The 14,217-nt window shown below is 35.3% G+C and overlaps 1 long non-coding RNA gene across 1 annotated transcript; it reads left to right on the top strand.

The window, feature by feature from the left end:
• Positions 1–4,242: 4,242 nt before the first annotated feature.
• On the top strand, positions 4,243–13,772 carry LOC140247854 (uncharacterized). The gene is made up of 3 exons (XR_011902783.1): positions 4,243–4,351; positions 11,606–11,700; positions 13,657–13,772. It is a non-coding gene; the product is annotated as an uncharacterized lncRNA (long non-coding RNA).
• Positions 13,773–14,217: the final 445 nt, after the last annotated feature.

The following is a 14,217-nucleotide window of genomic DNA, read 5'->3' as shown; positions in this document are numbered from 1 at the left end:
ATTCTGCATAATAATAGAAAAAAATATTCAGCTTCCTCTGAGAACTGTAAAATAAAACATCTTCACGAGACTTAGGAAAAGAATAATCCGTGAGTTTAAGGTTAAATATAATAGTAATGGCAGGTAAATGGAGACTTTAGGATTGTGAATGTCCAAAGAATGTAGAGCAGTGAGTATTTAGTCACAATGTTTAAATATACATAGTTCAAATGATTTCTCTGAGTCTGCCTTAAGGTGTGTGCAGTCTATGTCCTTCTGTCTTTTGATGTATTATTTTCTGAATGTGTGGACATTCTCTGGGTTGGTAGAAACCTGAACTGCAAGAGAAAGAAGATTAAGGGCCAAATACAATCGGAAGCATCAGGTTTTGTCATCTTCTGCTGGCCTCAGAATTTTTCTGCAGTTTAAATAAAACAATTCTGAAGTTAGTTGAATTCATCAGAACAGGGCCCCAGATAACCCTACTCTACCTCATTATCATATGGATGAAGTTAATCTTGTATGCTTTTATTTTTTAATTTATTTGCTTCATGTGAGGGCACTGATTCACCCTGGATCTGCTCATTCGTTATACATTTACACTTGTGTGAAGGGTCTGAATCTAGCAAGGTCAAACCAATCAACACAAATGCAAATGAAAGCAAAAGTTAAAGAACTGGGCTCTGGCATCTAGTTGTTTGCTGTCTTCTGCATCCAAGAATCTTTCTTTCTCTATTTTATTTGAGCTGTAACAGTCTATTGCTTCTTATTCTTTATACTGAATACACTGTAATCTGCTACTTATTCAGATTAGAAACTTCATTTTCTAGTTTATTCTATATTTTTCACTTGTTTTTGTTTGTTTTTTTTTTTTTTTTCCTCTTCCATTTTGAAAATCCCCTTTTTCAGGAAGCTAAGGTGGACACATCATTTTATTCAAATATATGTACACATCTTACAGGGACTACTGTGGCAGAGAAACACTGGAAAAAAAAAAAAAAAAAAAAAAAAAAAAAAAAAAAGCAAATATATTCATTATTTGGTTTTGATGTTTTGATATATGAGATATTTGAGCATGAAGACCACTGTAAGTCTATACAAGGATATTATACATTACTGGATATATCCTTCCTTCTGAAACATACCGGCAGAACCTTTTAAAGCCTGTGCTGATTTTGCCAGGCCTAGAGAAAGTATGCTGATTGCTAAACTGTTTTACCTTTCAAGCCAAAGGAGGCAAGGAATCTGGGGAGCCAGGTCCTCCACTTTCTTCTTTTAGTCCTAATCATCTGGCACCTGCTGTACTGTCTGCTCCCTGAGTTCTGTAGAGCTGTTGTTGGGGTAGATCTGTTGGGACAGGACCCTTTAATGACAACTCCCACCAGTTGAAAATAATAAACTTAATGGTTGTGGAGAAACTGTAACTTTAAAAAGAGAAAAGATAAATCTGTGCTTGTACATCAGATATGTTCTGCATTTACTAGGAGGCTGCTTTGTCCTCCTGCAATACCATCTTTTACCAAGGTATTTTGTCAAAGGAATGATGAAGAAACATTTTTATTATCAATACCTGATCACAAATTGGGTTCTGTTGCGTTAGCACAGTTTTTACTCATAAAGGATATAAATTCAGGGCAGCCCTTTGTTTTTCACTCTTATTTTAATTAATGAATTTAATAGCTAATAAAAACAGGAGGTAAAGATTTACCACGTGATCCAACCAAATCACAATGACCTTTCTTTGACATGAACTATCAAAAATACAGCATGAGCACAGCTCATATGAGACCTCAAAATTTGTTTGCTTTTGCACCTAATGCCAGAACTTAAACTCTGTTCTCCTAAGGCTGAAAGGCTAATGTACTAATTTACAGTGTCATGCAGCTGCCTATTTGGTTGAGTTTTCTTCTCACAGAAGGTTAATTTCCATAAAAAGGATTTTCATTCGACTGGTCTTGTTTAAACAAGATTTTATGGGATTTGGTTTCAGACCGGGTGTTTGGTGTTTCATTGCGGAAATAAAAGCAGCAAAAGAACAGAGAGTACTTTTTAATTTTTCACTCAACAAGCCTATTAGTAGCCTTTTTTAAATTATTATTATTATTATTTTTAATTTATTAATTGTACTTGCTTGTCCTGGGCTAGTGGAGTGTTTTCCTCTCTATAACACCTAGCAGCACAGATAAACCTAGAGCTTTTTATCATTCTGGTCTTTGTGATTCTTTTCAGAGAATGCTTACTAGAAGATAAAACTGTACTAGATGACAAGCATTAGCTGCCAAATAGCTCCACTAGTACTGCCCTGGCTTCATGGTGATCTAGTGAAATACCTGATTTCCAAGAGGCTGCTGCAGAAGTTTCCCAGAGACATTAGTTAAAGGTCTGGTGACAGACATGGAACCACCCTAAAAAAGACAAAACAAAATTATATTTGTTGGTATACATTCATGTGATCAAATCATAGAGTTCTTCAAGGAATTTGTTTCTAATGATTTGTAATCAGAGCTATTAACATTGATTAACAATATAAGACAGACGAAAAGCTGTTGATTGTCATTACTCAGATTCATTTGGTTCTGGTCTCTCTAACATATAAGAATCAAGATGTAGAACAAAACTCTCCAACAAGGACCAGTAATGTAATTAAAATGGAGGAAATAAAAATTTCAAAGCAGTAAACAAATCCATCTTCTCTAACTATACTGGACAAAATCCAAGTTGAATTCAGCATACAAGCCTCTAAAATGTTGCTAATTTAAAGCTCTTTGCAGCTGAGGTTAACTGATGGTAGCATTTGCCCCTGCAACTAATTTAGAAATACATCTTCATTTGGCACAATGCAGCAGAGATGAAAGGCAACAGCACTTTGTGAGTTTTACTGAGCAAAAAGGTTTAAAGAAGCTGACAAACGTCATAAGGTATTGTTGTACCAGTTTGTATTGATTGTGCTGGAGGGCACCTCCTTGTGGAAGAGGATTGATTTCTCTGTGTTTTCACAAAGAGATTTTAATAGTCTTTGTACTTGCTGTTATGTTGCAAACACCCACAAGCAAGACACATCTGAAACCACAACTGTAAAAGATCAGCCCCTTAGCCTCCAATAAGCATCAATTAATGCTTTAGAAAAACAACTCCAAAACACTTTAACTGAAAAAGGTTTATGTAAGTTGTAAGGTTGTGCAATACCAAAGAAATCAGTGCCATGCAGGAATTAAATTAGCTCATCTTCAGAAACAGATTAAGATAGAGTTCTCAATTTCTGTCAAGATAGTCAAATTCTTCCTTATATTCACAAAAATGTGAACGTTGTTAATTTCAATCATTTGTGTCACTGGATAGAAAATTGTTCCTAGAATTTTGTCTTCTGTGTGTTTGCTCAGAAGTTTAGTGTTTCTTTCATTTATCAAAGTAAAACATTCACAGAGAAGAAATGACTCACTGGTTAACTTTCAAATTTGGATAGAGAAAAACACTGAGCACCATGTGTGTTTTTATGCATTATATACGTACTCATGGCCAAATGACTACAATAATCCTACAGTTTATCACAGATCAATATAATAGTAGTTCTCCATATGGAATATCCCTGTAGAATTTAGCAGACTTGAAGCCATTATGTTTCTATTAGCTTTAATGTAATATGAGAATGTTGGAATGTAACACAACAGGAAATATTTATAAATTTTGAAAAAACATATTTTTCAGAAATAGCATAACTGTACTCATTATCATTGGATGTGACATAAAATTTTTATTCTGTTCCTTTGGGCTTTTCTACAAGGTGATTAAATCTTTTCCTTCTAAGTAAGTCTACATCCTTCAGGCACAAGTTCTGTTGGTTTATGGTGAAATGTCTTCTCCAGCAGCTCCTCCAAAGAGCCCATGGTGCATTTGTTGTTTCTCATGCCTGTAGAAGGTGATGCCTCCTCCCTGAGTTATCACTGACAGCTGGATCTGCTTGGCTACTGCAGGAGCCATAGTTCCATCATGAATCAGCTCGCTGTGCATGCCATGAGGAGACAAGCTCTGTACCCCAGCTACATGCCAATCCACATATCATGTCCTCTTCTATTCCCCTTGTAATTGCAAATGTCACCTTCTTTTTCTTCATGTGTATTACTACAAGCCTGTGAGAGAAACAGAGGTTTTGTCACACAGCTGACAGTCATTGTAATTCTCCAATCCTTGCTATTCTGCTTTGACTTATAGATGGAGCATTGACAAGGCACATCCATAAATTAGTTGCCTAATGTAAAATATCCTCTGTTTTGTCTTAGCAGTTACCAAAAAGCTTTTTGTATTTTCTGGAAGAATATGCTGAGTTGCAGCTGTTGTAATGCAAATTATAGATTAAGGACAAATCAACATGAAGGTAAATAAAATTATTAGGACTGTTTCCACTGACGTCTGTAGTAGGTTGGTCTGAGTTAATAAGATTTCTGAAGTAACAGCTTTATTTTACTTTTACACTTATGCAGTATTTTGTGAAGTGAGGTCTGGAATCTGTTTTTTACAGCTGCACTAAAAATAACAGTGATGTAATGTTCTTTGGAAATACTGAGCTTTACTGTGGAACCTATAGTTGGAGTTTCTAACTTTTCCTAGTTTGTTAACTTTAGTTGCAGCTTTTTCTCCCAGCATTTTAACACAAGGAAAACTCAATTCCCAAAACTCAAGTGTTGGGAAAAGTGAAGAATAAAGGAACACAATAATGAAAATTGTTGGATGTTGAAGTAAACAGTGTTGATGTAAAGATGGCAGCCTTTCAAAATAAATCAAATAAATCTTCAGTAAGTTTCTTGTTTGTACAGAACATTAAAGGTGTGAGGCTGAAAGAAAAGCATCTTAATTTTACTGAAATATGTATTTCAAGATATAATGTAGTCACTATTTTTTTATTCCAAAACAAATATACAAACATAGAAAAAGATGCTGCTTTTGTACAATACTAATGAAAAATAGTAGAGAAGAAGTAGGAAAAATGTGGAAGACAGGCAAAGAGAGAATGAGTAACATGACTTTGTGAATCAGCAAGTATTGGCAGTTCTTCTTAAAATCTTAACCAGCTGGAAAGTGTTGGATCTAACATAAGTTAGAATACAGAATATTTATATTACATTGGATAGCAGAATAAAAAAAAATTGTTTTTACTGATGCTTTGATGATGAAGTGAAATTCTGAGATTGGCTAGTATGCATATAAAGTTATTTGAGTAGCGTATACTGTATATTATGTATTGTATATTTGCAACTTATACATAGGGAACAACTACTCTTTCCTCTAAGTGTGTGAATCTCTACTGTAAGACAGAGATAATAGTTCATAATAGTTCAGTACTCATCTTCCTTTTAGCAGCTCTTTTTGGGAATGGCAGGGTAAGCTCACTCAAAAGGGTCTAACTGAACAGTGGTATAGTAGCAAAGTGATCAGTTTATTCCTAGAGCAAATCTTGTGCAAGAACCTTCAGTTTATCACGAGAGCCTGTGTTGTTTTATATGTATATATGGTACAAGCTGAAAAGTTTCTAGAAGAAAGATTATGTGTGAGAAAGTTGCCTATATTTTGGGATAAATCTGATCTAAAGCACTTGACTCAACTGAAACAGTCAATTTTAAAAGTCAAGTTAAGATGTTTAGTAATCAACAGCATAATTCTGTCACTGAAGGAGTACAGATGCCTGATCACGGAAGTTTATAAAAATTATGGAATTAGTGACATAAAAATATTGTACATGGTTTATCTCACCTAAGTCTCTGCTGTTTGACTGTTTCATGCCACATATGTTCTACTCTTTTAAAAATGTCACTATGTAACATCCAGCTCTGTCTTTTATAATGCTGTTGAGTAACTGCGAAAAGATTCTTATAGAAATATATTGTTTTATTCTTAGAATTATCATGGAATAGGTAATGAGAGCTAGGTAATGAGCTGTGATTGCACAGGCGATACTGCATAGAATTTAACAGATACTATTTCGTGTCTGAGATAAATGTCAAATCTTTTCTCATGCATTCATAAAATATTTCATATAATCTTGTACAGAATCAAACACATCTCTAATGATCTGTTTTTAGTCCCTCTGCACTAGCAGAAATACAGCACAATTGTGTTTGTAGGACCTGGCAAAGATCTGTATCTTGTATCAGCAAATATATTTCTCCGACAGGAAGGCAGAGTGCTGGAAATTACAGGTCAACCATATGAGAAAAGATGAGAAATGAATGAGCCCAAGGGCTCAGCTCTTAACCCAGTGCATATAGGTGGAATGCTGTGTTCCTTGTCAGTTTAGCTCCTTTGGTGGCATGATGTTATCAGTGATGTAATGTTTTCACACTTCACAGTGTAATAGTTTGTAATAGTTACTGTAATTGTTAAATATGTAATGGTTCGCATATTTTTACATTAGTATGAAAGAACAGATGATGTTTGTTTAATATTTACCAGGAAAAATATACTCTTTTCTGTGTGTGAAAAATTTGTCAAATGAGGGAATGGCCTCAAGTTCTATCATGGGAGGTTTAGGTTGGATATTACTGTCACTGTCCCTGAAAGTATAAGGATGTGGTACTAAGGAACATAGTTTAGTGGGCAACATTGGTGGTAGGCGGGCAGTTGAAGTAGATGATCTTAGAGGTCTTTTCCAACCTTAATGATTCTATGACTGTATGAACTACAGATGGCTAGGAAAAATGAATGAGCTTCAATGCTCTTGTTCCCAGAGACTTATCCTTTCATTCCAGTCTTATTTGACTTACTTCACAGAGCTGGTCATGGTATTATTTTCTCTGTATTGTAGCTCCAAAATGTGCATTGATTTGATAATCCTAAATGAAAAGTATTATTTTTAAACATGGAAACTAATTATTTAGCCTTTTATGAGAACCACAGATTTCTAGATAGAATCATATTTCACAGAATCACAAGGTTGGAAAGGACCTACAAGATCATCTAGTCCAACTGTTCTCCCTTTACCATACCTACAGAAAACCACTAAACCATACCTCCTAGCTCCCTATCCAGATGCCTCCTGAACACTGACAGGGATGGTGACTCCACCACCTATATATTGAGGGAAAAGAAATAAGCATCCCAGAAATACTGAAAACTCAAAGCTTACCAACTTTTGGAGCCTGTTTCTTGGTGTTCATAAGATGTAGAAGTGTGTGACCACAAGGGAAAGTAGGGGACTGGCAAGTAGAGGACAAGTAGAAGGATATGTATAATTCCTTTGAGAATACTGAAGAGGTAAACAAATGGAAAAAGAAGTAGAACAAGTGGCAATAAAGTGAAGAAAAGAAGGAGAGGATTGTTCTATGAGTAGAGCTAAAGGAAGTATAAGGGTTACTGTAGTAGTAGAGATTAGGAGAATATATAGAAAAGACTAAGAATGAAGGGAAACAAACTTAAGAGATGTGAGTGAATTAGAGGCAGATGCTCCTTATTGTTAATTTCTTTCCGAACCATTAGCTTTGCAACAGTTTGTATAGAATACAGATTGCATTCCTTATTTTTCAGGATACTGGTTGTCCTTCGTGTTGGGACAAATTATCACCTGAATGAATACATTACAGCTGCATCAGAAGTTGTCAAAGCTTTTAAAAATGGAAGTGCTCAAGTGAACATCAGTCATGTTCTAACAACCCTTGGAAAAGTTGAGAAGTGTGAAAATGAGATAAGGATTAATGTAGTGGGAAAAGCTTATGGGATATTCTACTACATGATAAATGGTTTTATGAAATAAGAACTTTTTGACAGATTGACTCTGTTTCAATATATTGGTATAGTATTTTGGAAAGTGTACAGCACATGTTTGAAATTAAAAACAAAGTTTGTACAGATTTTTGCCATCTTCATTCCTGGGTTAATGTTTTTAATCTACACAGACCAATGAACTGAACTGAAGAGAACAGAATAGAATAGAACAGAATAGAATAGAATAGTTCAGCTGGAAGGGACCTACAGATATCATCACCAAGTCCAACTGCCTGACAGCTTAGAGCCTCCCCTCCTCAGGAAGTTGAAGAAAGAAATACAGTTGCCTTGCAACAGAAAGTGCCCTTAGCTTCTCCTCATAGGACATGCCTACCAGCCCTATCACGACCTTTTCTGACCTCCTCTGGAAACTTTCAAGTATTTTAACATCACTTTTATATTGCAGAGTCCAGAACTGCACACAATATTGAAGATGAGTCTATAGCAAGAGAATCACCTCTTTTGACTGACTGGCTATGCTGTGCTTAATGCATCTCAAAACATAGTTTGTCCTCTTGAAATATTTTTTACCCCCAAAATCCAAATTCTAAAGGATTTAAGCTTTTGAGTAGAGGCTGCAGAAGAAAAAGCTGCAAAAAATCAAGGTTAAGTTATTCTAAATAATGAATGTTGATTATTTTTTCTTTTTTTGTTTTTATTATTCTTTTACACTTGAAAAGTAATGATGTCTTAGAAGAGCTGGTAATTAAAAGACAACTTGCCTCAAAAATTTATATCATTTGATCTAAGGAAAGAAGAAGCTAAACTAGATTTGTAGTGAAGATTCTTCATTTCCAGAGGCAAAAGATATTACTAAACTGAATGCCTGAGGAACTAAGGAATTTTATTATAGAGAGGATAATATGTAGGTAAAGTTAAAGGTTGTCTTCTGTGACATTCTGGACAGGTAGGACAGGATGAGAGGAGCTCATAAGAAAGGATTTCAGAATCCTTTAATATGAGACCACAAGCCCACAAAGTATGGAAGAATAAGTAAGTCGATAAAGATATTTATATTTTTAATGTTGACAAGTGTGAGGATAAAGTGAAAAATGAGAAAAGCAAAGCTGAATTTATTCATGAAAACAACAACTACAACAACAAACAAACAACAAAAAACACCCTCAAATCTATATAAATAAAGAAAATTAGAGGAAAAAAAAAATCTGAAGTTCACTATTTGTTTAGGATCCCAAAGGAAAAAAAGTGACATTTTCTAGAGATACATTCACCACTCTCCTTGTGTAATTGATAAGAGCATTATAGTACATATAATTTCTAATGTGAGAAGGCATTTGGCCATATCATAAGCAATGTATCCTAAATACAGAAGATTCAATCCTAGAAATTCTAAACACAGAATAAGTCATTGTTGTTAGTGGTTGAGGAATGCTGCTATTATGAATAATGTAATGTTTTTCAGGTGAGTCAGTCTTGGTGGAATAAGTCAAATACTGGATTCAGTGAAATACCACTGAAAGCTCTCTGAGACAAAATCTACTGAAAACATAGTATTTAAAACATAAAAAGGGTCTTATAAAAGGGAAGTATTATGATTCTGAAAGTTGTTAGAAGCTGGTGCTAGATAAATGAGATGGATTTAGTCTAAAAGTATGTACCTGGAAATTAAAAACCTGCTATGTTAACATACTGATTTGTTACCCTTTGTGTAACTGTAGAGCATTCTGTGGAAAATAATATATTTAAATGGACCATGCGAACTAATTTGTAACTGAAACATTGATGATATTTTTATGTTTATTAGTACTTATCATTTCAGAATAAGATTAAGCTTTCCACAGAACTCATAAACATTTAGTTTGTTGTAACTACAGATTTTAATGGTTGAAAAACAGGCTCATCCATCTGTTGCAGACCAGCAAAACAAATACCTTGACTCACCTGTATAAGCTGCCTACTCTGAAAATGTGCTTCCAAATAAGTACAGTGAGAACTGATAACAATGCTCATTTTTTAGACAGGATGTCAAATTTAGGGTAAATGATGCTAAAAAATAACATAAAATTGTCTCTAGCTTCTGTCAGTTCAATAAAATGATCACAGCAGTTTTTTTTTTTGTTTTTTTTTTTTTTTTCTCATCAAAGCAGATGGCTTTAATGATTCTTCAAGCCATGCTTAATTCATCTGCAAACAGCAGAGATCGGTTCGCAAATGTGTACTGAAAGAGAGAGATGTTACTGTTCATAAATGCTCTGCAAGTTTGTTTTGCCCCATCATTAGTGGCAAATGGTGTTTACTTAAGATAAATTATTTTTGTGAACAGTCTCAGAGTCAGTGTTGCAGTTGCAATAAATTACCTGTAAAATGAAATGAGCATCACCTGGTAAATGTGGCTAGTACAACTGACTTGATGGAATAAGTAAAATTGTCTATTTTCTTTTGAATTAAAATTGCATTATAAAAATGATTGCTATGTTTTCAATACTTTTTACTACGGAGCTGAATGTTTTTGGTTTGTTTCTTTTTTTCATAACTTTCAATACTGGGTTTTTTATTGATGTACTGTTATTTTTCTTAATAACAGGGAGGCAGAACCACATGATCAATTCACATATCTGTTCGTAATTTAAAAATAACTTTGTTTTTGTATAGCGTCAGAAGCAAGTTCAGAGAAAATCAAACGAAGAAATATTTGTGTATGGTAGCTTATAGGAGGGGAGGCATTAATACATACCAAGTAATTGAAAACATTGATTCTGACTTTTTTAATGTCCTTAGAAGAGGGACTTCTGTTTTTCCTAAGTTATGTCATAGGATCACAGAATCACAGAATTGAAGGGGTTGGAAGGGACCTCTAGAGATCATTGAGTCTAACCCCCCTGCCAAAGCAGTTAATAGGATATTGATAGAAGATAGGATATATAGGATATAGGATATTGATAGGAGAAGAGGGAAAATCTCAAGTTGTGCCAGGATAGGTTCAGGTTGGATGTTAGGAAAAACTTCTTCAAAAAGTGGTGAGTCACTGGAACAGGTTGCCCAGGGAGGTGGTGGAGTTGCTGTTCCTGGAGGTGTTCAAGAAATGTGTAGGTGTGATACTAGGGAGTGTAGTTTATTGAGGATATACTGGTGGTAGGTGAACCACTGGACTAGATCATCTTGGAGGTATTATCCAACTTTAATGATTACATGATTTTATGATCATTCCTCCATTCAACTTCTGACTGAAATAAAACAAACAAACATAATACTTACATTTGATTAAACAATTGAGATACTTCTGAACACTGATACTCAGCTCTGAAGAGCCTTTCCTGTATTAAAAGTACTAGAATTATCAAAAGCTTGCATGGCTCTGGGCCATCAAGAAACTGAAATTTTTGTTTCTGTCTATTGATATATATCAAAACTCCAAAAATAAAGTTTTCTTTTCCAGAACAGGCATTTATCACTTAGAGATGTGAGTAATGTACTCAATTAGGCCATACAAGACTTGTTTTCTTTCTAAACCGATCTTACTTGAAGTTAAAATATGTTTCAAGTTTTATGATTGATGGCTTACGAGCTAAGCCATTTAAAATATAGCAAGAATAGACAAAGGTGTTGGGATGACACTGACTATAATAAATAACATGAGATATGTGTTAAGAAAACTGTGAAATTAGATATTGAAGAGCATTGATGCTTGGGGTTGTAGATGCTCTTGATTTCAAACTGAAATTATAAACAAAAGAAAGTTGTATTGAATCATTTAAAAGAAAGTTAGTTACAGTTCCTGATAAGAACACTGTTTCTTCATCTTGCTAATCCTGGACAACATAAGCACACAAACTCAAACATAATCAAAATGTTGAAGCACTACTGCAATTAATATGAATCACTCATTTCCTTTGTATATCCGTTCTCTTGGAAGGCACTCCTGACTGAAGGTGTTGTGAAGTGCCATGTTTTCCACACTGTTTGGGTCAGAAAAAGAAGCTTCAAGCTTTGCCGGCATAGAAAATTCAGGTATGTAAAGCACCACTAATGTCAGAGGTGAGGGCACTTGAGTAAGTCTTAAGATTTACAAACAGAATTTATTGGCCACCCTCATCTGAATGAGTGGTTATGCAAAAAGCTTTTTCTTTTTCACAGAGGGCATATTTTTCTGTCTTTGGGTTATAGTCCAGAAAATATGAGCAGAAAGAGATACAAAATGTTTATATGACACTATACAATTTTCATTAGGCAGACATTTGCAGAGAGATCTTCCAAAAAACATTCTTTATTCACTGCTAGAAACAATATTTTAAATTCATCCTTATTTCAAAACCTTCCTCATATAACATCAATAATGATGCCAGTTGCCTGGAAGGAACATAGCAAAACCTGAGCTGCAAAATTGTGACACTTTTGAGTCACAGAAATTAGTTCAGTTACCTAACACAATACAAGTGAAAGCAAGAAAGAATAGTCCAGAACAGAAATAATCCACATCATGCCTCTCAATTCAGACAAGGGGTCAGTGTTATAAAGATTGCATTCAAGATGTCAGCAACTGTGTTAGAGAGCATAATTTAGCAGCAACGTTTGTGCCTAATGCCAGGAAAGCAGCTGGCATCCTACAAGAAATACACTTGAATAGAACACAGTTCAAGACATTTGAGACCTTTTGAGAGGTGAAAACCTAGATGAAAATGCATCCTCAGAGTATAAATGGAGGATCTGTCTAGCACTATGCTGGTGACATTCTGATTGGGAAAAAAAAAAAAAAGCACAACAAAAAAAAAGTACAGTTGGAAAGTGGGAGGAGGGGACTGAATCCTCCTAAACTGTGAGTTTCAGTAATAAGGCTTCACTAAGAAAAGTGCAGCATAACTAAATTTAACATACATTCTAGAAGAGCAATCAAATCATATAGCCAGAGCTTCTGTGAATAATTCATGTGAAACCTGATGAGATAAAAGGACTGACATGAGAGAACACCATAAATAACATACTGTAAAAAGACTGAAGACCAAAGATCTAGTCTTTCATCAGCCGATACAAGGCAACATCCCCCTTTGGAAATGCTGGTTCTTCTTTGCTCAGTCTAGTCAACTTGCAATTTCACAGTTTTTAGTTGGGAAACTGACAGAAGGCAAATTTCCCAGCAGACAAATTTAGTACTACTAACTTGCTACTAACTCTAATTCTTGCCAATTCTCTAATTTTCTCAAATTGACATTTTGCTGAACAGCATAATAAATACAGGACCTTCTTTCCATTCCAAGTAACTGTGTGCACTGCAGCAATTGCTCCTGTCTGATCGATAATCTATGACATCTTTAACTATTTGTTCTCTTGGGTGTATCTCAGCCTCATCTCAGTCTCACAGTGCAGTACATGTGCTAAAACCTGTCTCTGTGTCTCCTCCACTGCAATGTGTGTGGGTTGCTCTGAAAGTAATACCTCCTAAATGCTAAAACAGATACAAATTCTTGACTGCAACACACTACTTTTCAACATAGGCAACACCTTCAGCTATGCATTTTGACCAGCAATGAACGAGAGCCTGCATAAAAGTCTGCACCATCAGAAGTGACCCACTGTTGCTGTTGCCACTGCTGAAACACACCACCTACCACCTCACTGTGTTCACATCCATTGGTTGGTCTCCATAAACGTTCAGCAGGTCAGTGAATGTCAGTGGGTGCCATTTTTTCTGCATGGAGGAATTAAATTCAGCTCATTTGTTTCATACTCGTTTCCATGTCAGATGCCATTTTGTCAGACTACCCCTCTGCTGCTATCTGTTGCAAAGCAACAAAATGTAAGGGAATACTAGTGGGAAGGTTCAGCCTCTACTCTCATATCACCAACATCCACTCCTGATATTGTGGGTCAATAAAATAATAGGCATTACTTTCGGAGCAGCCCTCATAGCTTCGTTGTTTTTATGTGTGGCATTATGACTTCCTTTTTGTTTTGTTTTTCCCTTGGCAGTTGCAAGAATACTTGGGCAACCTTTCTCAACACATCCCAGACTGCTACAGGGACAATGTCTGTCACCGCTTCCCCTAATCAGAAGATACACTGTTAGTGTAGTTTAACACAAAGTTGTACTGAAATGATTGGGAAATGTCATTACACTGTAAACATGTTATGCTCCTTCTCAAGCATGTCCCTTAATCTGCATACTTCCAACAATATTGAGATGGGATATAAGCATGGACTCTTGCTTTCTTTGGGATGAACACTTATACACAGGAAGTAAGGGAGCATCTGTGGCTTGAACAGGTATCTGTGGTTAATTAGGGGACCTGGATGTGTTGTAGCCTACTGAATGTACTTCCACTGGTGGGGAAATGTCAGGTCGAATGGAGACCAGACTGGATTATAAAAAAATGCAGGTGCAGTATCATTCTGGACTGTTCTTGTGTTTAAATTTAAGTATATTTATGTTTCACTGGACAAAGGCCAGGATGCTCAGCACCATGGATGCTTAAAATGCTTATAGGATTTAAACTAGTTCTAGTCAGATATTTTTCATTAAAATGTCAGTTC

This window comes from Excalfactoria chinensis, chromosome 2, assembly GCF_039878825.1.
Source record: "Excalfactoria chinensis isolate bCotChi1 chromosome 2, bCotChi1.hap2, whole genome shotgun sequence".
In the NCBI taxonomy this organism is placed as follows: Eukaryota; Metazoa; Chordata; class Aves; order Galliformes; family Phasianidae; genus Excalfactoria; species Excalfactoria chinensis.
This window is presented reverse-complemented; position numbering and strand designations above follow the sequence as displayed.